We start from the raw sequence: 26,180 nt of genomic DNA, 5'->3' as shown, positions 1-26,180 counted from the left end.
AATGTATTTCATAAAGGTCAGGCAGAATTTTTTCCATGTCCGATTTTAAGTACACTTTACATTTCACCTTGATTCATTTGCTTCTTAGCATTCATTTAATCTTTTAGCTTAAAGAAGGTAATGGAGGTGGATTTAATGTTTTCATTACTGAAAATTATGAAGCCATCTATGTTTTGCATGATCTTTCCAAATGATTACACATCAGTACACTAATATGCTTATTACTATGTTGAATCTGTAACATAAATCCAAGCGAAATTATGTTCACATGCAATATGAATAATATTTTGATGTTATTTTTGCTCAGGTTTGCTTTTCCTGAACTTCAAGCTGTTTTGCAAATGTTATTTTGAGAGATAAACCAAAAAATACAGAGTGCATTATTCTCAGCTTTGTTGTAGTTTGGACAACATCTGTCATATCTGTGAAAAAAAGATTTTGGGCTTTCTTGGTGTTTTTGTCTGAACTTTTGATTTATGTCAGAATTTGCCATTGTAGGACCAGGTATACTGGAAATTGCATAATGCAAAAAGAAAAAAATCCTAGTATTTTAAGTGTGCTTTGTGGCTTTCATGCTTCTCCACCTGATCAACTTAGGCAATTTGCTTGATAGATATAATGACTTAATTGGCCAGTTACACATTCAGGCCTTTTCCTCCCTCAGAATAGTAAACGTTCAAATTGCTTATGAATGTTTTCACAATTTTAAAATATGTTTACAATATTGGGTATTTGGGGTATTTTGATTTTCTAGAAATCTCTCCTGTCAAAGTGGTTGCATGGCTTTTTGGATGCTGGCCAGTGTTATAAATTGCAAGTGTATGCCAGCACTGCAGTGGTGTTTTTCCAATATTGCTAGAAGATATATGTGAATAAATATTAAGGGCTAGAATGTTAGCAAGGTAAATTAAGAGTAAAGCATAGGGATTTTGAATGGATGTAGTAGGAATCATTTGCCACAAACAAGGAAAGTATTAGTCATGCCAAAGTTCACCTGTAAGGCAGAGTGGCTTGATACAGATCTCCAAGAATGAACATCAGTCTAAGCAGGCATGGGTGAACTAAGGCCTGGGGGCTAAATGCCTTACCTCAGGCCCTCCTCATTTTCCCTGTCCTTTCAGCATAAGGACACGGCCCACCACATCCTTATGCAGAAGGGATGGGGAAAAAAGGCACACAGCAGCTGAGAGCCCTCTAGAGTGCTCTCAGACACCACATGTCTCACCCTCCTCCTGGCATAAGGATGGGGTGAGCAGTCCAATCCTTATGCCAAGAGGACAGCACGAGGAAGGCACACAGTGGCTCAGAGCCCTCCAGAGTGCTCTCAGCCATCACCTGTCTCATCCTCCTTTCCACATAATGCTGAGAGAACAGCCCAAAAATTGGGGGAGGAGGATCGGGGCAGTCGCCACATGTCTTGTTTTCCTCCTGGCATAAGGATGGGATGAACACCCCTATCCTTATGCCAGGAAAACAACCTGAGGATGACTTGGGCCCGGCCCGGCCCGGCCCTCCTGGCCCTACACTCTTACAGGTTCTCTCTCTCCTGGTCCCGTTCCACCCAGCTCATGCCCAACCACCCCGCTCCTGGCCCTCTCCGTTGGGCCCACAATGCGGCCCCAAGGAAAAAAGGTTTGCCCATGCCTCGTCTACGCAGTTGGTTAAAATTATGCTTCCTTTTTAAAGATTCATTTATTTCCTAAACACACCTTCATATTAATTACTTGTTGTAACAAATAAAAATCTTGTTTTGCAATTAAATATAATATTTACAACCAGGGAGGAAGAACATGTGGCTTTCCAGATGTTGCTCGACTGCAGTTTCTATGATCTCTAACCTTTGACTGATCACTCTTGTACTCCTACATCATCTGAAAGGCAAAAGAAATCCTTATCCCTGCTTCATGAAAGCTAGGATCATAATCCAAACCCTTTAGTCATGTATCCTCAAATGTTTTTGTCCCGTAAAACTATCTCACAGACAGAGCTTTTGGATTATTGAAAAATAAAGCTGGAGTCCTTTGCGTACTTTTCGTTAAAAAGTGGAATTTACTTCTAAATAAACTTGAATAGAATTGTGTGTTAAAAACATTCTGAAAGAGATAGTGTTAATTGAGCAGAACAATGTACTCCCTGAGATGGCCTGTAAATGTCCATGGTGTTTGGTAAAATCAATACTATTTAGAATTGGAAAATTAAACACACTGCATAGTTCAGGTAGGTGAAAGCATACAGTTGCAAGAGGGGAAGGAAATGAAGAGAGAAGAAAACAGTGTATAACTGGATCAGGCATTTATTTGTAGTAACTGGATCAGGCATTTATTTGTAGGTTTCTTAAGTTTCTATCCAGACAAACTAACACACTCTTCAACAACTTTCCAGTCAAAGATTCCTGGTGTGGGGAATGTCTGTGTACTACTACATCACTCATATCAGTGGGCTTGTGGGTGATCTGGGAGCAATGCAGTATTTAAAGACCAGAATAAAAAAAATAATATATCATAACTGTAAAATTATCTTCATTAGGTCAAATATCCGATATTTTGGTATAGAAAAGGTACCTTATTTGGATCGTGACTCTTGATTGAATTATAGCACATTATAAATCAGCATTGAGAGTTTTATTATGTGTGACTTAATTCCCTTTGAATTGAAATTATTTCTGAAATATAATTCACCATAACATCCTTTTTAGAAAGAATCTATATGTTTAATTTTTTAAAAATACTGGTTTTCATTTCTTAAAGATAGATCAGAATAGATAAATAGCTCTGTAAACTTCAGCCATCTTTAAAATAAGAATGTGTTGAATAGCTTGCTGACTCAGTCCTCTTTTCACAGTGGAATATTGAATGCTGGCCATTTGTTCTGTAAGCAAAACTCATTAGATGATATCACATCATGCCCGTAATGACATGACCAGTCACCTGCATCCTGATGTTACAGCATCTTAGTTGAGAAATGCCTTTGTAACCATGATAGTACAGAATACTGGTTTTCTACAGAAGCTCTAGGTATTTCTTTCTGACCTGATAAAGTTTTTTTGAGGTGTTAGGATTGTAATGCTGTAGTTAAGGCATAGTTACTTTAAAAAAGGTTGTAGATGTTACCTCCCAGAAAAAGCTACTTTGTAATGAGAGAAATTACTACGGTTGCATGTACTTTTCAATGCTCTGAAACCTGATTAGGATAATATTTGATGTAGTTGGACTTGTCTCTTGTTGCCAAGTGATAGAAAATCTTCAGTGACTCAAACATTTACAGTATTACATGCTGGCAGCTCAGCCATTTGCTTCAGGCATATGACGGGGTACACTTTTATTAACGAAAAGTAAACTGGGGATTATTTCATTCTAATGTAATTTCATTCTAGATTGCTGCATGTTTAACTTGGATTTTTCAGTACAGTCAGCTTTCCACATTTGTGGGTTTATTATTTATAGGTTTGACTAAAGTGTTATCTATAAGAATTTCTAGATTCTTTGGTCAGCTTCTGCAGGAGGTCCCAGAGCAGACCTCTGGCCCTCCAAGTATTTGGGCCTCCAACTCCCAGAAGCCCTAGCCAGCTTGTTTAGTGATCAGGTATTCTGGGAGCTGAAGTCGAAAGCACCCAGAAGGCCACAGGTTGTGCAAGACTGTCCTAGAGATCCCTAGAGAAAACACCTGTGTAGTTATCCCTAGGTCTTCCAGTGTGATTCTACATTCAACTTGTGGTGGATATTGACCATAGTTCTGGAATACCTAGAGATTCCTAGCAAAGTGTTCTCTTGGGGGAAAAATAGCTTTTGTAATTGTCATTTTTTTGTTTCACTTTCATAGGGGTCCTGCTCCCCTAAACCCAGCGAATTTAAAGGGTTGACTGTATTCTTTGTATTCAAAATATTCCAAATGATTTATGTGTACTTTACTTATTCATTGAATTTACCATTCCCACACCAAACAAACAAAAATGAAGGTGCACTTAGTATTCCAAAGTTTTATATATTTTCAATGTCCGGATGATTTTGGTATTTCTCATGGTGAAGCAAATGTCTATGAGGGTGAAGCTTCCAGTACAGAGAGCCCTTTTTCCTCCTTCCTTTGTTTGCTTTAGAGCAGAACATAGTAGGGAAATGTTTGTTTTTGGCGGGGTTATCTACAAGACTGTACTTCTGATCAACTAAAGTTTTTAAGAACATGTAGAAAAATTAGCCTTAAACAGATTAGGCAGTATTCAAGTGCATTTTGCAACAGAAACAAAAGAGTGAAAATAACTAAAATGTACTTACCCCAAAACCTGGGAAGATGTTAAAATGTTTACCTGTCATTGAACAGCGCAGGTGCCAGGTAAGCATCTGAGTGGAAGGCATCCTGCATCTGTGTTGACACTTTTAAATAGACTGTTACCATGAACAGTCTCCTTGAGACTGTTTCATATATATTGTGGCAATTTTGTTTAATCATGTGCTTTGTGTTAGGCAGGTATTATCATGTAGTAAGGCAGAAAGGGGAGTAGTTCTCCAGATATGGTTGGACATCAGTTCCGTTGAAATCTGAGGAACACAGACAGCAGTGAAGATTGCTTGAAGATACAGCCCAACAGTGTTGTTAACCCATATACAATGATGAGTTAGCATCATTTAACTCTGGGTAGTTCTTTAATGTACTGTATGTGTCTAGTTGTCTATCTACATTTGGTCCCCCCTTCCCATTAACTTCATAGAATTTTATTTAGCAAGGAATATGCAGAGGTTCTTTATCATTACCTTCCTCTGAATAGAGCTTATAATAGGCATGGCAAACTTTGGCCCTCCAGGTGTTTTGGGCTCCAACTCTCACAATTCCTAACAGCTGGTAGGCTGTTAGGAATTGTGGGAGTTAAAGTCCAAAACACCTGAAGGACCGAAGTTTGCCCATGCCTAGCTTATAACATAGTCCCTGAATATAGCACTTGATGGTTCTTGGCAGTCACGCACCCAAGTTCTTACCAGGCCAGGCCCTGTTTAGTTTTGCAGATCAGTTAGAATTTGGTGCCTTTTAGGATGTTTAAGAAGCCTTCTGTGCATTTAGCCAAAAACATCTCCCACTTGCAGGTTCTCATCCTTTTATGACATACTGATAAATCAAGTTTGGGAGTCAAGTAGCCCTCCAGATGTTATTGAACAGCAACTCCCAGCTGTTCACTCCTCACCATTAACTTTGCTGGCTAGGACTTGAAATCAAACAACATCTGAAACCACAGTTTCCACTCTATGATAAGTAGTCATAGTTCCTACTGATTTCTTTCTTTTGTGGAAAAAGATAGAGATTTTGCTAATAGATAAAAGCAAAACTTATATGAAATAGCACCTTGTTTTATAGCTACATCAGTGAATGAATTCTGGATCAATAAAGAGAAGCTATAGAAAAAGCAATTAACCGATTATGTAATGCCAATATCCCCCCATCCCATGTTCATTGGGAAGTATGAAGTGGGTTGAGTCAACAGGGTGGAAACATTTAGCTAATTTTCCTGGAATCTTTTCTTGGGTTTCTTGAAATTATTATATGAGGATTTTAGCCACTGGAGAAATGTTGGATTATATAGTGATCTATTAAGTGTTTGTGTGGAACTTCTGATGAGTTGTTGAAGAGCCAATTGATCAGCCATGATAAAAGGGCTCGAATATTGGACCCACCTGTAATCTTAATATTCTCAAACCTTTTAAACCGATGGTTCAGTATTTCAAAGGGTGAATATTGTACGTAGAATGGGGAAACTATGAATAATAGTGGACATTTCTGAAATGAACAATTTCTGCTACAAATTAACACCTAACACCAATGAAGGACCTAAAAATTCTTAGCCGGATATCTTTTTTAGGAATTTGCTAGGTCCTCAGAGCAACCCTATGATCATTTCTGGCCAACACATACCATAAAATTACCTGAAGGACTTTGAAAATTCCTAGAGACTTATTTTGTCAGGTGCAGATAGTGAAATTGATAGTTCCACTGGCATGGAACAATTCTAGATTTCATTGTAACTGTCATGGTTGCATTCTATGGCATCCTTGGCTTTTTAATTTGACGAGACATCAGAGTTCAGTTTTAGCCAAGAGTGCAGCTGTTTGCTTTTGCTCCATCCTCATCAAGAAGGGCTAAGTTAATGAAGTGCATACTATTTTTGCACTTTGAACTTGGTTTGCAACAACTAAAAAAAGCAGAGGATAAAGTGGGAAGGGAAGAGAAGATAGGAATCAACATTTAAAAGCAGCTGAAAAAGTGGGAGGGTAGAAAATTAATCAGACCTGTCCTTGTCAAATCCAGACAGTTAATGGATTTGTACCCACCTAATTTTATAACAGTGACAACATAGGATGCATATGTTATTTATATTTTTAATCCTTATGTTTCTAGGGTCAGATAAGTGTCTTTCTAGCATATTTGACTTTGACCTAGAAATGTGGGATGAGGAAGCTTGAGTCATGGGTGTGTCCTTTCTTGTTGTTTCCTTGGACTGTTCCAAGGATGTATTTTCTATATTATTTAGATACAAGATCTTCTGTAAAGTATCAAACATGTTAGGTATTGTTTAAAAATATTTGACTGTACTGTGCACTTACAACTAAAATAATCTGACATTGCATAAACAGTGTTTCAACAGCTGGGTTCAGATGTGATTCTAAACTTTACAGGGGTAAACTGAAGCAATCCGTGGGTTCATGCACTCAGCTTGCATTCTTGAGGGGAAGAGACTCAAAACTTCAACTTTCAGATTTGAAACTGGAATATCCCTTCATGACAGAAACATTGATGCTTTTCCATGAAAGTTATGAAGTTTCCACAGAAACTGTGCTCCTCCTACTTGGAACTGCACATTCATCCCTGAAAATTGTACAGCTTTCTTTGTGGAAATGTTGCACTGAAACATAACAAAACCATGTACTTATATTTTTGTACAAAATACCTGGATTTTGCATAATCATTTTTGATGTACGTGTTTTGTTGTGTAACATTATAAACATTATAATTTTCTATGTAAAAAAACAGCACAACTGCACAACAAAAATGTTGCGCACTATCCGCAATATGGCACAATAAATCCATCTGTGGCTAGTGGTTGCAGCTTTGCACACTCACAGAAGTTTCTTTTCCTCTTGTGTAACACTTGGGTTTCAACTTTCAAACCAGCAGGGGCTTCAGTCATGACATGCTTCACTGTCCTGTTTTTATAGGAGTATAGCTTACAATTTAGTTTTGCATTTTATTCATTTTCCCTAAGTGTATAAAAAATGCAGTAGAAGCCAGTGAAGGGCTTTTCACCCTTGGGAAACAGTGCAGTTTGCTGTGTGTTGTAAAAAATAGACCGTGGGTGTATTTACTGGAAAACTCTACAGATTTTATAATTCTTCAGTGAAAAATTTACATTTGCTCTATTTGTTTCAGTATGTAACTAGTTGATCTAGTTATTTTACCAGTGTTTCAGTATGTTACTACTGTAGTTCTTTTAATTACTTTACCAGTGTTTCAGTGTCAAAGTTCCTATCTGTTTTCATAAATTTTGTGACAGAACATGTGAATAATACCTTTGTCAAGCTGAAATTATAGTTGTTATGGAAGGATGTCTTCTTCAGAAGTGTTTAGTAATAGGATGTTGTTTTGCAGCTTTTGTTTAGTGAAGCATTGAAATTTATATTACTGTCCTGAGATAACATTTTGATCTCCCAAGATATGAGTTATTTATTAATTCTAATTATTATAGGCAAACCAGATTTTGGTAGAGTACTAGTTATAACTGTGACTGAAATAAATCAACATTAGAGGTTTGGTTTTGGCCATCAGAAAATTATTTTATCTCCAGCTATTTTCCTCTTTCATCTTATTTTCCCACTCTTAGCAAATCATTTCTTTGGTGCTGCTATGATTTGGTCCTTTTTATTCCATCTTCACCTTGATACCTCCATCTCCTTTTTTACATTTCTCCTTTAATCTTTGGATATTCCAGTTCAATTTAGATCAGTGCCTTCATTAAACGCTTTTCTGGACCATTCCTTTTTTGTGTTCTGTTTAACTTGTGTCACTTATGAATTTCTTGAGCATTTCATCCCTAATTCCTAATCTTTTAGCACATATATTTTCCTCACATCACAGGAATGATAGCTACAGTGGTTAGACTGATTGCACTTTTTGCGCCTGTTCTTCTGAATACTATTATCTATTTTTTAAATGTGACATTTTGGATAAGAAGCAATGTTAATTGCATATTTTTGTAGCAAAAGCTGGAGTGAAAGAAGTCTATAGCATGCTATTACTGCCTTTGTGTGGGTGGCATCCCTTATAATAACTTGCCATGACCAGCAAATGGTAGGTGTGGAGGCAAAGGAAAGGTCATGCTATAGGGAAAAGAAGCAGGCACTTTTCATTGCCTTTATACTTATGAAAGGCTTGGAGTTTGATGTTAATATTTACCATAAATCAGCATCTTGCAAAATTGCTATCATTGCCAGTTTGGCTGCCCTCATTTTTATGAAGCAAGACTTCTATGAATTGCGATAGAGACTGGCAATGCTGTCTCTACTGATCTATTCATGGATAACAGGATCAAGATAAATGAAAGCCCAAATAAAATGTCCTCTGTCCCTTAAAACAGAACCCTTTAAAGGTGCAGAAACAAAAAACCAAAATGATTAAAGAAGCAGGAAGAAAAACTCAATGTGAAAAATTATGACAAGTTGGATTGTTTAGTTAGAAAAGAAAGTAAGTGGGAAACATAAAGAGTATAGAGTTAGGCATAATGTGGAGAAAGTAGATGGGGAAACTTCTCTTATTCCTCCATAATGTTAGAACCAAAGATCATTGAATGAAGTTGAAGGATGAGTGATTTAAGACTGATGAAAAAAAATACTTCTTTGCCCAGTACATACAATTGGCTGTCACAAAATGTAGTATAGGAGTGTCAGACTATCATTGTGGGCCACGTAAGCCTTATGATTGCTTTCAAAGGGCTGTTGAATTGATTGACAAGGAATCTGTAGACACAGAGGGCCAACTATATTTTTTGTACATAGTGATCCGTGTTCCTTAAGTTTTACCCAATTTGGGCCCCCAATGGGTCCCTGACCATTCAGCAGCCCACTGTGAAGAATTTGCTAGGTATTTTGCAGATAAAGTCACTCAGATCTGTTCTGTGGTGTCCTGTCAGTGGATATGTAGGTGGCTATGGAGCCTTGCTCTTAACCCGCATGTTATTCCACAGTGAGAACATCGGTCTCCAGGTGGAAGGCGGTCCTGATCAGAGTTAACTTGATGCACCTTCCTCTTGGCACGTTTCTCCCTTTCAGCCTCCATTCATGCCTCCACAGCACTGCTGGTCACAGCTGACCTCAGAGCGCTCAAGGGCCAGGGCTTCTCAGCGCTTGGTGTCTATGCCATAGTTTTAAGGTTAGCATTAAATCCATTTTTAAATCTCTTTTTCTGTCCACCAACATTCCTTTTTCTGTTCTTGAGTTGGGAGTTCAGCTGCTTTGGGGGATGGTGAGCAGGCATTCGGACAATGTGGCCAGTCCAACGGAGTTGATGATGTAGAAGCATTGCTTCAATGCTGGTGGTCTTTGCTTCTTCCAGCACACTGTCATTTGTCTGCCTGTCTTCCCAAGAGATTTGCAAGATTCTTTGGAGGCAACGCTGATCAAATCATTCCAGGAGTTGAGTGTGACATCTATAGTCCACGTTTTGCAGGCGTATAGCAGGGTTGGGAGAACAAAAGCTTTATAAACAAGCACCTTGGTATCCATATGGATGTCTCTATCCTCAAACACTCTCTGCTTCATTCGGAAAAATAACGCGCTCACAGAGCTCAGACGGTGTTGTATTTCATCTTGAGAAGTCAGATCTGGCCATGGTGGTACGTGCCTTAGTTATATCCTGCCTGGATTACTGTAATGCTCTCTACATGAGTCTGCCTCTGAAGAGTGCTCGGAAACTTCAGCTTGCCCAAAGAGCTGCAGCCAGGTTGCTCACTGGGGCTGGTTACAGGGAGCGGACAACCCCCCTGTTGCAGCAGCTCCACTGGCTGCCAGTCCTTTTCTGGGCACAATTCAAAGTGCTGGTTATGACCTTTAAAAACCTAGATGGTTCAGGTCCAGGCTATTTGGCCGACCACATCTCCTTGTATAAACCTGCCTGGGCCCTGAGATCTTCAGGAGAGGCCCTTCTCTCAGTCCCACCTCCATCTCAAGCTCCATCTCAAGCCTTCCTTCTTGGTGGCTGCCCTTCAACTCTGGAACTTCCTGCCCAGGGAAGCCAGAATGGCCCCCTCCCTGCTGTCCTTCTGGCGGAAGGCTAAAACCTTTTTATTCAAACAGCCATTTAAAGATGAAGGTGTTTAAGACCTAGTCAGGGGATACTATGGTTTTTAACTTTGAATATGTTTGATGGATTTTAACTGAATTTTAAAATATTATTTGTGTTTAATTCTGTTTTGATGTTTTTATATTTTAAACTGGATACCAATGCTTTTATGTCAAGCCGCTTTGAGTTCCCTTTGAGGAGATAAATAAGGATATAAATAAATATAATAATCATGTGGCTGTAGTTGTAAATATTCCTGATGGTTGTATATTCTTTCCAGTGCCAGAGGCGGTATACCTGTATATATGAATTGAATGAAAGGGCAATTTCTCACTCATGTCTCCCTTGCCATGACCAATAAATAGCTTCCTTCAACTTGATTACTATACAGACAAAATTAAGGACTAGATAGGCCTTTGGAGTGATCCAACTTCTAGACTCGTAAACCAATCTTGAGCAGTGCTGACAGTACATCATTTGTATATGTTGTATACCGAGAAATGCAAATACAGGGCTATATAAATAAGTATTTCTACAGACAGCTTAGGGATTTCTGTCTCAAAGTTATGATCCCAGAAATTGGAGCCATATTACAGATTTTTACAACCATGTTGAATGAGTGGCAATGAGAGTTTTGAGTGTGCTGTGTGATATATAGTATGGAAATGTAGTACATGATGTTGTTTGGTTGTGGTTATAGCTACATAAAGTTATGTGTATGTTGCCAAGAGTCTACAATAAAAGATTGTATTTTAGTAAGTTCTTTAAAATTATTCAGGAGAGAGAAAAAAGGTTAAAGCCCACCTTCCTGACCTTTGAAATGTCATTTATTCCTATTTACACTCCTTCCTCCCTGGCTGTTTTTTTCCAGGTCAAGAAAACATGCACATTAAATGCAGAGACTTATTTAACACCTTATTGAGTTTGTTCCTTAACCCTCAAGTGTTCATTATCTTTACAACAGAAGAGTGTTAATGTGGTAAGACGTACAAACTGGCACAGAATAAATATACTTAATGGTATACTAGACCCTCAGTTTACATTTCAAAATCAGCACCTTGAACTGAGTCCAGAAATAAACCAACCCAAGTGTTTCTGAGCAAGAACAAGGGAAAGAGGGCTTGAGCTCCTCTCAGGGGACAGACTGCAGCATTTTGCCTTAGCTGTAAGATTGTCAAGGATATATACTACATTTCCTAACTAGAATATATGAATTGTCTAGAAAAGATTTTTTTGAAAATGTGTTTCAGATGAAGCAGCTGCAAGCCTAGAGTTCAAATGCAATCTGGAATCAAAAGCATTTTCACTGAACACTACTCTTGTCAGAGATAGGAATGGTTGACTGCTGAGGAACTGGTCATTTCCTTTACTGATTCTCTTTCTCTTCCACCCTGTCATAGGACCAAAATAACTTGAAAGCTTGAAAGGGCAATAGTGGGAAGTCTGTTCATAACTGCAGCACTACCTGGAATCTCCCTTTGTCAGAACTTCTCCTCCCAGTAGCCCAGCAAGTAGGTCAAGTTTATTACAGAAAATCAAGTATGAGATGAAAAGGAAAGGGAGGAAATCCTTCTCTTGCCTAAATTCTCAATTCCATGCTCAACATGAATACATCAATCAACCCAGTGTGGTCACTGGCAGCAAGAAATCAGCTATACATGGGGAAAATGAGGAAGATGCATTGCTCATTTTTGTATTAATATTAGCATTCTCTTTGATTTACTCTACCACCAAGGTCTGTTGTTAAGAAAGAATCGAGTTGGGAAACCTTTACCTATCCTTTCTATTTCTTTTCCTCTTCTGTTTTCCTCTTTCTCCTTCTCCAGATCTCTGGGTATTAAATTACTAGTATTCCCACCCTTCCTACTTCATCTCGCTCCTTTCTGCCAGTGCAGAAGAGGGATGGACTAGACTGGTGAGAGCAAGTGGATAGGCATACATATAGGAGATAGTTGTTGGAAACACATCTGCCTAAAACGAAGCAGCATTGCCCAAACAAGCTTGGGATACAAACTCATACCTCTAAGGTTGGGGACAAGTACTCTAGGATTTAATAAAAAAAAGTCTGTCTCAGTTTCAAGAGGCCCAGAGCGTGGAGGTTGCAGCATTTCTGTTTTGCTTTGGAATTGCTGAGTTAGCACTCCTATCCTTGGATTAGTGCATGGAATTTTTTCTCAAACTGTTCCGTACTTAAAATGCGTAGTCTCCTAAAATAACCTTTAGAGCACTGCAGTTCCCAGAAAGACCCCTCAGCAATTGCAGTGCTGGGCAATTGCAGTGGCTTAAGAGAGAATTCCTGTGGTTTTCTGGGTTGGCTTTCAGGTTCTCCAGTTGTTGCAGATAAGGGCGGCTCAAGGCATATGGCAACTACGCGGTCACAGAAGGCGCAATAGCCGGTGGAGCCTGGAAGGGCGCAGTGCCGGCCTCCTTCCCTCCCTCCCTGGCTCCTCCACCCTCTTTGTGCCTTGCCCCTTTAACTGTGTCCCCGGGGCGCCTCTTTCTCTTTTCCGCCCTCCGACGCTCAGAAGCAGCAGCGTGCTCAGCCCTTTGTTTCCCGCCGCCGCCACTGGGCTTCTAGATCCCCTGGTGCCCTCCTTCTTCTCCCTCTTTTCCCTGCTCTCCCTTTCTGCAAGGAGGGAATGCCTTGCAGCCAGGCTTTGAAGCTGCAAGGCTATTTAATGCTAACCAAGGTGACCAATTGCAACATTCACACCTGCCTCAGACAAGAGTTCTTTTTTCCCACCCTAAGCATTCCAGATATATAAACTCCACTTGCCTTGTTTCCAACAGACCCCACAACCACTGAGAGTGCCTGCCATAGATGCAGGCGAAATGTCAGGAGAGAATGCTTCTGGAACATGGCCATACAGCCCGCGTGTGGCCCGATCAAGATGGCGGTTCTCGGGCTGTATGGCCATGTTCCAGAAGCATTCTCTCCTGACGTTTCGCCTGCATCTATGGCAAGCACTCTCAGTGGTTGCGAGGTCTGTTGGAAACAAGGCAAGTGGGGTTTATATATCTGGAATGTTCAGGGTGGGAAAAAACTCCTGTCTGAGGCACCTTGATTAGCATCCCTCCCTCCTCCTTCGCCCTCCTCTCCCTTTCTGCCCTTCTTACTCTTTCCCTCCCATCCTTCACTCTTTTCTTCCTTCCTTTATCCCTTCTTTCTTTCTTTCCCCCTTCTTTCCTCCCTCTCTCTTTCTCCCTCCCTCCTTCCTTCCTCATCTCCTTTCTACTGCACTGACATTCATTGGCCATTTTCCCAGTCTCTGTGGTGAGTTTATGGCTATGTTCCAGAAGCATTCTCTCCTGACGTTTCGCCTGCATCTATGTCAGGCATCCTCAGAGGATGTGAGGTCTCTTGGAAACTAGGCAAGTGGGGTTTATATATCTGTGGAATGTTCAGGGTGGGAAAAAGAACTCTTGTCTGAGGCACCTTGATTAACATTAAATAGCCTTGCAGCTTCAAAGCCTGGCTGCTTTCTGCCTGGGGTAATCCCTTGTTGGGAGGTGTTAGCTGGCCCTGATTGTTTCCTGTCTGGAATTCCTCTGTTTTCTGAGTGGTGTTCTTTATTTACTGTCCTGATTTTAGAGTTTTTAAAATATTGACATTTCACCCACATCTACTAAGTTTGTCCCCACTTCAAGTAAGTCACCCCAGCCTTGCCATCAGAATTGTCAGAGGTTGAGAAGAAGGTCTGCTCATCATTCTCGTGCTCAGCAGAAGGCAAGGACCATAGTTATCATGCTGAGCATATTCTCCAAAATGCCAAAGCCTAGTTACTGTAGCCCTATTCAAGCTTCTATCTGATTAAGAAAGCTAAAACTACCATATTTCATCAATCTCTGCCACACCTTTTTTTTTTTTGCCTAAATGACTATGCCAAAATTGAGGTGCACATCACATTTGTGTAATACAGTAAAGACAAGTGGGTTGCTGTGAGCTTTCTGGGCTGTATGGCCATGTTCCAGAAGCATTCTCTCATAACGGTTTGCCTGCATCTATGGCAGGCATCCTTAGAGGTTGGAAACTAATCAAGTGGGGTTAATATATATGTGGAAAGTCCAGGGTGGGAGAAAGAAAGAACTCTTGTCTGTTGGAGGCAGGTATAAATGTTTCAATTGCCCACCTTGATTAGCGTTGAATAGCCTTTCAGCAGCTTGGCTGCTTCCTGCCTGGGGGAATCCTTTGTTGGGATGATTTATTAATATTATTATTAGGCCTTGCTCCAGGGAAGGTTCTTCTGCCGTGGTTCCCTACCTATCTATCTACCTTGCCACATATTCTCTACATTGTGTGTATGCGTATGTATATATAAGAGAGAGATATATATATATATATATATATATATATATATATATATACACACACACACACACACACACACACACACACACATACAAACACTTATGCAGGGACCATATGTGCCATATATGTGTGTGTGTGTGTGTATTCTATTCACCTCTACCTTCTATCTTTTATTTTTCAGTGATTGGTTTTGGAGGGGGGGGGTGTGCCAAAAATACTGCTTGCTTACACTTGAAAATTACCTAGGGCCGGCCCTGGTTGCAGATAACACGTTGCTGTTACGTATTGTTAAGTTTGAATTAAAACCAAACAAATAAATAAATGAGCTGACAATGTTTAGAACATTCAAGCTGGGGTGCATTGTATGTATGAAAAAGGACTGTATATGCAAACCCTTAGTATTTCATTTCAATTAGGGAAGAAATTCAGCCTTTAATGCTGAAAGAAAACTATCTTGTTTTATTTAGATGCACAGCCTGAGATGTAGAGATTGACAATTATCCTGCACCGATGTTGTGGAAGGTCACAACTTCTGCTCATAAAAGACCACTGAAAAGAGGCCTTGTCACAGCAGCCGATAGTGTCCCAGTTACTGTTCATCAGCTTGTTGAAGTGAAGTTTTGGGCACAAGAGAACAGTCAAGTTTTTCTGTGCCAAAACCTTCACTTATGTGTACATAATTGTTTTTAAACAGGAATGTACACTTTGAGAGTATTTGAGCCTGAGAAATGCATCATATGTAAATTCAGAGAACACCCATTACCAACTGTACAGACTCATTTCAAATGCTATATATATATTACTGATACTTCATTTTGGCTGTGTTCAGCCTAAGTAATGTACAGTAGAGTCTCACTTATCCAACATAAACGGACCGGCAGAACGTTGGATAAGCAAATATGTTGGATAATAAGGAGAGATTAAGGAGAAGCCTATTAAACATCAAATTAGGTTATGATTTTACAAATTAAGCACCAAAACATCATGTTATACAACAAATCTGGCAGAAAAAGTAGTTCAATATGCAGTAATGCTACATAGTAATTACTGTATTTACGAATTTCGCACCAAAATATCATGATATATTGAAAACATTGACTACAAAAATGCGTTGGATAATCCAAACGTTGGATAAGCGAGTGTTGGATAAGTGAGACTCTACTGTACTTGGATTATGCAACTGATTTCCACAGTGGTTACCCAGTCAGCTTCCTAGTGATGTGGTTTTTTTTAAAAAAAACAGCCTACATTTTTTTACTTTGTCTTGTAAGATTTATTTGAGATCTGCTTTGAAACATTGTTCTACTGTGCCCTGTAATGTGCCCATAGTCTCTCTATGGCCTTTCATAGTATTTATCAAAGCAGCAGCAGCAGCAGCAAAGTTTTGGATGACTAGAAACTAAGGCATGCCAACTTTGGTGAGCTTGGTACTATTCAGAATGTACTGCAAACATATAGTGACAGGGAGTAGAAAATATGTTGCTAAGCCATATTGTAATTTTGTGCTTGTGTAAAGATGGGCTTTTGATTCAGGATTCAAAATGCAAGTAAGCACTATCAAGGTAACCCTAAGGCATAAGATATTTCTCAAACTTACTTTGATTTATTTTCAAATATGTCATCAAAAAGTAGCAATTTTCAGTAAATAAATTGTCCATGAGACAGAGAGAAAGCTGCTTACTCTTATGAAAGTAATTTATGGTAGGTCACAGGAATGTTTTACTTACCCAATTATCACATATCCTGGGAAGCGGCCATATCTTAGCGATAGAACATTTGCTTTGCTTTGCACACAGAAAGCCTCATGTTTGGTTCTTAGTCTTTTCGCATTTGGCCAGATGGATTCTTGCCTTCATATCAAGGAGAGCCATTGCCTGACAGAAGAATCACTAGTCTCATTAAGTATAAAGCAGTTTCTTATGTTCTTTAAACAACTGTGTAGCATGTAATATCAAAATTGATTTGGGGACTCCCCTCAGTTTGAAGAGCAGTTTGCTATCACATGATAGCCATGTTGTTCAAAAAAATGTTTCCAAAGCCACTGGATTTTTTAAAAATGTGTTGATCATGATCCTTGGGCATTACTCACTGATATAAGTGGAAACCCACAATGAAATGTTTCAATATAATGTTTTTTCATGCAGTAGGCCTTCGATAACCAGATTTTCAATTTTTCCTCTTTGTGTTTAGACATAATTTCATGACTTTGAAATACACTTAGTCCTCGCTTGGCTTTTTATGAGTATGATTATTTCCCCCTATATAAATTTTTGTACTTCTTTAAACCTAAAGGTTCGCCTATATTTGCTGATGCTTTCTTTTGGGTATGGAGCATAGTATATAACAAATATTGGTCATATAAATGATAGAGAATTGAGATTGTTTTGTGATTATATAAGTGCTATCAGTATATTATGTGCAGTTCTTCTCTTCTGTTTTCTAACCATTCTTTTCTTCAAAATCTATATTGTGTTCTTTAACACAGGAAGTCAGTGGCAGGATCTATATGTGGAAATCTCTTGAATAAGGGACAACTACAAAATGTCTTTTTGAAAAAGAATAAATAGAACATTAATGGACTATCTGTTGTATGGCTATGTTCCACAATCAGTTCTGACTAGGCTGTTACTATTTTTACTTGTACAGGCAAGTATCCTGGAGTCTTTAAAAAAATCGGTTGATAACTGTGTCTGAGGGTCTGCATGCAAAGGTCGCAGAGCTATAGTGAGTTATTGCAATGATGACATTTGATGAGAATTTTGAAGTCCCGTGTCAATTTCACCTTTATAGTTTAAGGCTTCTCCCATTTCACTGGACAGGTGGCAAAAAGGTGGGGAAGGCTTTCACTTTCTCTAGGGCTTCACTAGGGAACTAGAAAATATGGGGGATTTTTTCCAGATGTAGAGGATATACAATCATGCACTTGTTTTCCACTTTATAGCACATGTATTTGAACAATTGTTCTTACATAATGTAAATGAGAAATCCAGACCTGGGTGTCACTGGAATATCTGTCAGAGTCCGCAGAGTCTCTGCAAAAGGCAAACTGTAAGAAATTTGATAAAAATGAAGAATCTGATATCAAGCACTTCAAAATACGGTGTGTTTCCTCTGAAAACCACACAGCAGGAACTAGTATTAGAGAAGGAGTGGGGGACATTAGGCTCTGGGGCTAAAGTGTTGTCCCAATCAGATAATCTTGACTTCTCCAAATAGCTACAGCCCTTTCTCTACAGTATCACTGTTGCTGAGTTTCCATCTTCTGTATGCTCCCCCCCCCCCATTTGAAAAGTGATTAATACCATTACTAGAAACAAGAACTTTAAGCTAAAATATGCTGGTATTTTCACATTTCAACAATTCTCAATAACATATTTTTGGCAGTATTTATTGTCCCCAGAATAATTTAGTTCTAGGAAGGGCGATATAGAAATACAGAGCAACAGAAATAAGCTTTTGGGGAGTTTGTTTACACATTCTAACTCTCCTCAGTAGTTTTTCCCTAACCTTTCCTTACTGAAGAAAATATTACATTGTCTTCTTCATCAAACTTTGAGTGGGCCATAGGAATAATGTTTGCTGACCATTCCTCTATCCAAACCAAATTGAAATCTTGAATTATATCCACGTGAGCCACCTAATAAAGATGTTTTCAGGGTCTCTTTGATTTTATCATCAATAACAGTAGTCTCTTCTCCACACGGTGCTTGGGAATGCCAGGTCAATGAATGTGAAAATAGGTGTAAAGAACCTTGCTGAATGAGGCTGGGAGTGGGTAAGTCTTTCTGAGATTTATCCACCAGGCACCCCTATTCAGCAGCAGATGATATCTGAGGGAAGGGTTGAGGAGATGTAGTTATGGTAGTTACTGAAATTTCATTCCCCCACCAGGTGCTCCATCCTGCAGTTTTTGGATTCAAGTGTTTTATCTGAAGCTGGGTAAACAGGCCAGATTATGGATTCTGTTAGTGTATGGTCCATCCTGCTTCTCAACAGCTTCTATTCCTGAACTATCAGGGTAGATTTGGGGTGGGTCCTGGAACCCTGCCCCCCGACTTCCATCTTGTAGTTTTGAAACTACTCTGTCCAGAGCAGTTCATGACTTCATGCCTATCATAATAGCCATGGCACTATCCCATAGGGTATCTGGCTCTATTAATGCATCTGAGCACATTCAGGACCATTTTCTGCATTTGATGTGGTGAATGTAATCAGGGAGTAGAGGAACTGTCTATAATTGTTATGGTGGCAATTTAAACTAACTGGGACTTTTCAGTGGCTGCTCTTAAACTCTGGAACTCACTTTCCAGAGAAGTTAGATTGACTTTCCCCTTTCTTTTCACAGATCAATTTTTTTTTAAATATTCCAGCAGGCATTTGATGATTGACCTAATAGTTGTGCTAATGTATGTGTGTGTTTGATTTTTGTTTTAATCTTGTTTTAATTTTTTGATTGCTTGATCTCATTTTAAATTTGATATCTTGTAAATTTTTAATGCTGTTTATTGTAATGTGTTGTAAGCCACTTTGAGTTTTGAACTGGGAAAAGGGTGGGATAGAAATTATTGTTTATTTTAAAAAGAAATGAATACTAGCATTTTGTGTCTTGCCTTGTATACTCTAATTAAGGAATATTTACTCATCTCTTGAAAGATGGCAGTGTATCTTCTGTACCGCTTAACATTCATTTAGCCACATTGTCAGTGTTTTGTTATGTAATTAACAGATCTTCCAGATTTTTCAAGGAACTGGTGGGCTTGTTTCTTTCTCTCTGCATCTGACTCATTAGAAGTTTAGTCTTTAAGTGGATTTTGAAAAATGGAAAATAGCGCAGGTGAGAAAGTTAAGTCAAAAGATTGTTATATTTTTTTCCTATTTGGCATTGGGTTTTAGTTCACATTTTAAAAGAACTATCCAAGATTCAGAGGTTGTTTTGAATTCCAAAAATGTCTTCATTGTCTTGGTTAACAGCCTTCTTGAAAGGTTGGATGGAATCACTGAGTAGATTCACTATCTCTGTGACATGGGATCTGCTATAGACATTTGTTCCTTGAAGGAAAGTGAAGTCTGTGTAGTCTGCTGTGTAACAGAACATGTACAATGCCTGCTACTCTGTGTGTGAGAGGGAGGGAGGAGGGGGAGAGGGAGGGAAGGAGTCTGTATGTCCTTGTCAAATAATTAAAATGGAGAGCTTGATCACTTCTTTCACATGATCTCTGCAACCAAAATTAGCAGTTATGCCAGGATAAGAAACATGCTGCAACAATTCCAGTACTATGATACCATGAAACATGGGCCCTTGCCGTTTTCTCTTTCCAGTTATGATAACATTATAAAATGTATGTAACCTTCCAAATTTATCATTGCTTAAACTGACCAAGGTTTTTTACTTTCTCCACCATTTTGAGGGAAATGTGTCTAAGTTACACTCGAGACTGAAGTGATTATCACAATTCCTAGTGATTTCAAAGGTGAAGGACTATAGCCATAGGCTTCAATTATGCCTTGCTGGATTCTTACTTACCTCCTGAGCAAACAAACCTTCAGACACATTTGAGAAACGAGCTTGCAATAATCAATTAGCAATTGGCTATGAAACTATATAAATACTATTGTACGGAAATAACATAAAATTCTGTCTTTATGCTTTTGGAAAACATTATATAAATTTTATTTGCTTATTAGTTGGGTGAATTTTAATAAGTTCTTGATTAAAAGGAGTAGAATGTACAGCAGCATAAATAATTAAAAAACAGCATGATGCTATAATTTGACAGTCAAAGATGGCTTCTTTAGCAGTGTGGCTTTTATGTGACAAGTTCCGCATTTCCCACTTTAGATCTCTTTTTGTTTAGTATTTCTAATCTGGAGAATGGTAAACTGACGGCCAGTCAGAAGGTGTGTGACAGTTCTTTGAAGTTCTTGTCTCTGCATGATTTCTAGTGCTGAGATATTTTCTCACATGAGTTGATGTTACAGGCTTATCAGCTCAAACCCACTTTCTTGTCTCAGTCTTTCTTTTAGATATTCGCTATTTGTCTGGCAAATTTAATAGAATCAATCAGTCAATCAAAACTTTATTTGTATCCAGCCCCATCTCCCCGTGAGGACTCAAGGTGGTTAACAACATGAAATGATAAACAAGCAAATAGACAATATAAACAATCAAACATAAAATAAATCATCATAAAAGTTAATAAAACACATTTATACACACAACATTAAAACAATAAAACAAGGTCAAAAGCCATGTCCAAAGTTAAAAGCCACATCCAGAACTAAAAGCCATAACCGGTAAAACAGTCCTTATTTTATAAGCCAGGTCTTCAGATGTTAGGTCCTTCATATACCTGGGACCATAGGTGAGTTGTTGGTAGCTTCCTGAAAGAGAGCATTGAAGGGGCCATTCTATTTTCCTTCAAGAGAGAGTTCCAAAGGCAGGGAGGCAACTGCAGAGAAGGCCCTCTCTCATCCCCACCAACCGGATTTGAGATGGGGGTGGGATCAAGAGGAAGGCCTCCCCTGATGACCACTACGTCCAGGCAATTTCGTATGAATTAATTATATGGAAACAACTAAAATGAACATCACATTTTGAACATAAACATTTAGATAAAAAACAGAATCTAACCTGGATTATAATTCTTAAAAAACTGTGATACTTCTGTGTTCTTTTAAGAGATGCTTCAAAATGTAGGCCATGCTTACATTCAAAGATATAGGTTATACTCTGCTTCCTGTCTGTGAGATTATACACACACACACACACACACACACACACACACACACACACACTTTTGGGGAAACCAGGTATGAATCTAACAACATGATTGCACTAGCATATGGTTCATAGTGCTTACAGAAATTATTATTTAGTGATAAGGAAGGATCCAGCAGAGTTTTTCGTTGCACTGTTGTACAATGGTCAAATCATGTGCAACTATCTAATGAAGTCCTTTGTTCTATTAATGTCACACTGGATCTAGAACTTAGTGCTTGAATTATGAGGGGATATGAGATGTCCTAATGGACATCTTCATAACTGTTTTAGCTTGTGTTGATAACAGTTTAATCTGATTTTTGTGCATAATAGCAAACACACACATATACATAAATACATACATAGAGAAAGACTATTAGATGAAAATAATTCTTGGCCCATTTTCAAAAGCATCATAACTTAGAATATAGTGTCTTTTGGACCTTGCTAATAATCTGCTTTTGTTTTTCATACTGCTGAAATAGCACCCCTCCCCATTTGTTTTGCTGTGATATTTATATTTTGGTCTTCAGTAACAATTCCCAGGGTGGCTTAAGCACCCTGTTCAAGAGTTTGGGTTTTGAATGACTAGCAGCATGGAGATGCACAGTTCTGTATCATCAGTGTGAATTATTCTGGTTAGCCCTTCCAAATGGAGGACTACTTAACTGAGACTGGCTAGCTCTGGGCTTGCCTCTAAGAAACAACTGAAACTATAAAATAAGAAATAGCACAGTGGTCAATAATGGAATATTGAAACGGCATTTTCTGGAACACATTATCTGAAAGAACCAAAGCAATTAGAAACTCCAAGCTTATTTGATTAGTCATGTAACTGGGTTCATTTTGCCATAGTAGCTCTTATTGCTTGATTTCCATATAACTTCCTGATAACAGGCAGAGCATTAACAGTCCATTCTGGGACTGTGAAATAAAGTTGTTGTTTTTTTGTTAGGAAAATATACTTACTGTGCATTTCTGGAATGATGATAAGCTCACTCATATGACTGTTAGTATGGGTAAAGAGTTTAATTCATTCCCATTCTGAATGGCAATTATATACCCATAACTTTTAAAGACATTACTGTATTAGTCTGGAATATCAGTATGCAAGGGGTCTTGTCGCACTGTAATAATAATAATAATAATAATAATAATAATAATAATAATAATAATAACAACAACAACAACAAATTTATTTGTATTCCGCCCTATCTCCCCGAGGGGACTCAGGGCAGATTCCAACATAAAATGGCAAACGTTCAATACCTCCATAAACAAACAAATACTGACATAAAAATCCCAGAAAAACCCCACATATAAAAATAACATTAAAATCTCACATCAATTTAAAGTCTAACATCAATAAATTAAACCTAACATCAATAAATTAAACTACTTGTAGTCAAACAAAATTATATTTTTTTAAAAAATCCAAACAAGCATCCACATTAGTTTACAACAGCCAACTAAAGTTCACAGTGTAGGTCAAATGCTGACCATTGGGCTGGCGTGGACTAGGAAGGTCCAAATACAATACAGTTCTCAGACTAGCATTGTTCTCTTATTCTCCAAGGTACTACAAGATTCCTTTGTATACTGATATCCATAGCCTGCTACTTTGTCTACTTATAGAATCATATACAATAAATCTCATCTTTGTTAAAAAATAAAATTTAAATATAGATAGGCTTTAGACTTAGTCTTTTTTTATTTAAAAAAAAAGGTTGGAAAGCCACTTACTCTCTGTAGTCCTACTTTGAATCAATTTTAGTACTGAAACCCATTAATGTGAGCACCATTAGTTCTAAAGGAATTATTTAAGAGACAGGGTACTGATGAAGTACTGCATATTCTATTAAATGCCTTCTTCAACTGATTAAAAGGTAAAGTGACAAGCATTTGATAATTGCAGAAGCCATTTATCATGGAAGTCAGAACTGGGGGAATCAAAAGGCCCCTCAGGAGAAGCCTACTCTGCCCCCTTGCAGTCAGGCAGAATTAATTACTTTCCAGTCCAGACAACTATTTGTTCATGATCTATGTTTCCTCAGCAGCTTCTAGTGAGGGAGCTCCATAACGGCTTTGGTTACTTCTCATTAAGGATGGATGAATCACTCTATTTTTGGTCTGTGTCATTTTCTCATGAGTTCACTTATTAAGTCTGTTTCATCCCCTTTCTACAATAGTGTGGGATTTTTTTAAAAACACAGGAAGATCCTCAAGTGCATGTAGTAATATGTAATGTTGAATGTGCTTGAACTCATAGTGCAATTGATTATGCTTATTTACATCTTTTGATGCAGAAGCATTGGTACTTTTTCCAGTGGGAAACTCTATTATAAAATTCCAGATGTGCAAAAGCAGCTGGGAGAATCTTCCGTTCATGTTTTTAAGCCATTTATACATTTCTTTATACATTTATATATGCCTTTCTATAGCATGGAATTTGGGACAAGATACCAAATTGCTTCAAAAGCAATTAGATTTGGATGTTTTCTTTTCAAAACATATAGCGATTTCTGACATTAACATGTGTATGACTAGATCACTCAGACCACAGCTCTGTTTCTATGGAATCTTCTTCACTTTATCATTGGAAATAGCTAAGTATTTCTTTTCTAAAATATGAAGTCCAGTTGCTAGTTCCATATAATCAGTCTGTACTTTTAGTCTTTTTCTGTGGATGAAAATCTTCAGTATTTGAAAATGTGTTTCATGCTGAGTAGTGTCTGTGGACAAGTGTGACAATGTTGAGGCAGAGTTTTCTAATCCAAGTGTAACTGGAATAACTCTGAGACATAACCAATATAATACAGCATAGTAAGTGAAAGATAAGAGTTTCCATTACAAATCTCCAAATATATTCCTATAAGAACCCCAATTATCAAAAGGATACAAATGTGCAAAATCCCTCATAAAATGTTTATTTGAATATTTCCAAGCAGTCTAGAATTCTAGCTGTAATGTTTTCTTCTTCAGTAATAGAACTTGTGCAAGGTAGTTGGAAACCTCCTTGGACCCTTAGCAACTGTAGTGTGCTTTTGAATATTGAATATTGAATGCTGACTAGACAGAGGTTCTGTGGCTAGATGGTTTAGAAGTCAAGTAATTCATCTACCATGGATGGGCTTGTATGGTAGTACCCTCACATGGACAGCTGTGTACTCTAGTGGTGTGCTGGGATAATCTGTCACAATAAGCACAAGGGACTTCCACAGCGAAAAGTACCTGGCACCAATTTTATCTGGTAGAGCAACTACTACTGTTCCTGAACAGATAGACAGATCACTGTGATCCATGAATTGGTAAGCATTGTAATACACTCTTATGCAGAATCTTGGGCTGGCTTAAAGATTACAGCTAGTGCAGAATGTGCCAGACAGATTACTTCATAGAGTCTACAGCACATGTAATATCTTTGCTGAAATGTCTGCAGCAGTTGCCAATTAGATATTATGTTCAAGGTATTACCTCTTGGCTTATGAGGTCTGTGTAGCTCAACACTAAGTGGACTGGAAGGCTACTTTCCTCCATATTAATTTTCATTATTTATATTCAGAGTAGAAGTCGAGGATGATTGTTGTACTGTGGACTAGTGGGGCTCATTTGGCTATGTTATGGAGAACTATCTCTGTTACCATTTCTATCATATGAAAGTGTTTTCCTGTTGCAATCACTGAGGCTCTCAGAATTGAGTATTTCTACCTTCAGTTCAAATACTTTTTTCTCTGTTTAGGTATTTTAACTATCTATTGCCCATAGGGTTATTGTTGTTATTGTTGTTGTTTTTAAATGAATGCAATTATGGATTTTGCTGGTTTTTGTTATGTTTTATGTTTCATTTATTTCAGCATTCTAAATATTATTTTACCGTACCCTTTTTATTCTTGGCCACCTGGAGATTTTGAAATGTGAAGCAATGATTTTTTTTTTTTTTAGAATGAATGGTTTCAGTGTTGGAACATTGCTGGTGAAGAATAGAGATCCTGCTTTTTGAAGTCTTCCTTGCCCTTTGACACCATAGTAACCCTGCCTTCCAAAGTATTCCACATAGTTCATAGTTTGGCTGAATATTATTCTACTTACACCTGTCATTTCATTGTCTTTTTTAGTGAAAGTGCCATTTTAATCAGCTTGACTGCTGTCAATTCTGTACACTTTGAAAACTATCTTTATTGCTTCACTTTGAAAATATATCCCCTATATGCTCATGCATGTCTAGAAATTTTAGTTTAAAAAAATCAAAAGTCTGTGTCAACTTTTTCACATGTCAGTATGAGTACTGTACCTTAACCCTTATAAAAAAAGGAAACATCCCTTACTCTGAGTAGAGTGGTTAAAAGCTGTTGTAGGAGAACCTAAAAGAAACATCAACCTCCTCTAGTCTTTCTCCAATGGCACTGTTTCTGGCCTTTTTGAAAGTCTGGATGAGAAAATGATGATGACAGCCAGGGGCAGTTGTCCCTCCTGAAACGGCAATGGTGCTTTCCCCTTTCCATGGAATGACCTCATGCCCCCAGCCTACTGGCTATTGGGAATTGTAAGAGTTGTAGTCCAAAACACCTGGAGGGCCTAAGTTTGCTCATGCGTGATTTAGACCAAGGAAGCTTTCACTTGAATAAGCACTTTCTCATTAAGTTGAATGAGATGTTGAGAATTAGTAACTCAACCAACCCCCTCTTTTTCATTAATCTACATAGGTGTATGACAGTATTCTTTCTGTATATGGATAAATAAAATAAGCTATGTTTCTTTCTATAATTTCAGGGCAGTATAAACCCCACAGAAGTTGGTCTA

The 26,180-nt window shown here is 38.2% G+C and overlaps 1 protein-coding gene across 14 annotated transcripts in view; it reads left to right on the top strand.

Moving 5' to 3' along the window:
• The window catches only part of shank2 (SH3 and multiple ankyrin repeat domains 2), a 405,147-nt gene that overhangs the window by 253,229 nt on the left and 125,738 nt on the right, over window positions 1-26,180 (top strand). The window lies entirely within an intron of this gene.

This window comes from Anolis carolinensis, chromosome 1, assembly GCF_035594765.1.
Source record: "Anolis carolinensis isolate JA03-04 chromosome 1, rAnoCar3.1.pri, whole genome shotgun sequence".
Classification (NCBI taxonomy): Eukaryota; Metazoa; Chordata; class Lepidosauria; order Squamata; family Dactyloidae; genus Anolis; species Anolis carolinensis.
The sequence above is the reverse complement of the archived record's forward strand: the minus strand, read 5'-3'. Positions and strand labels throughout refer to the sequence as shown.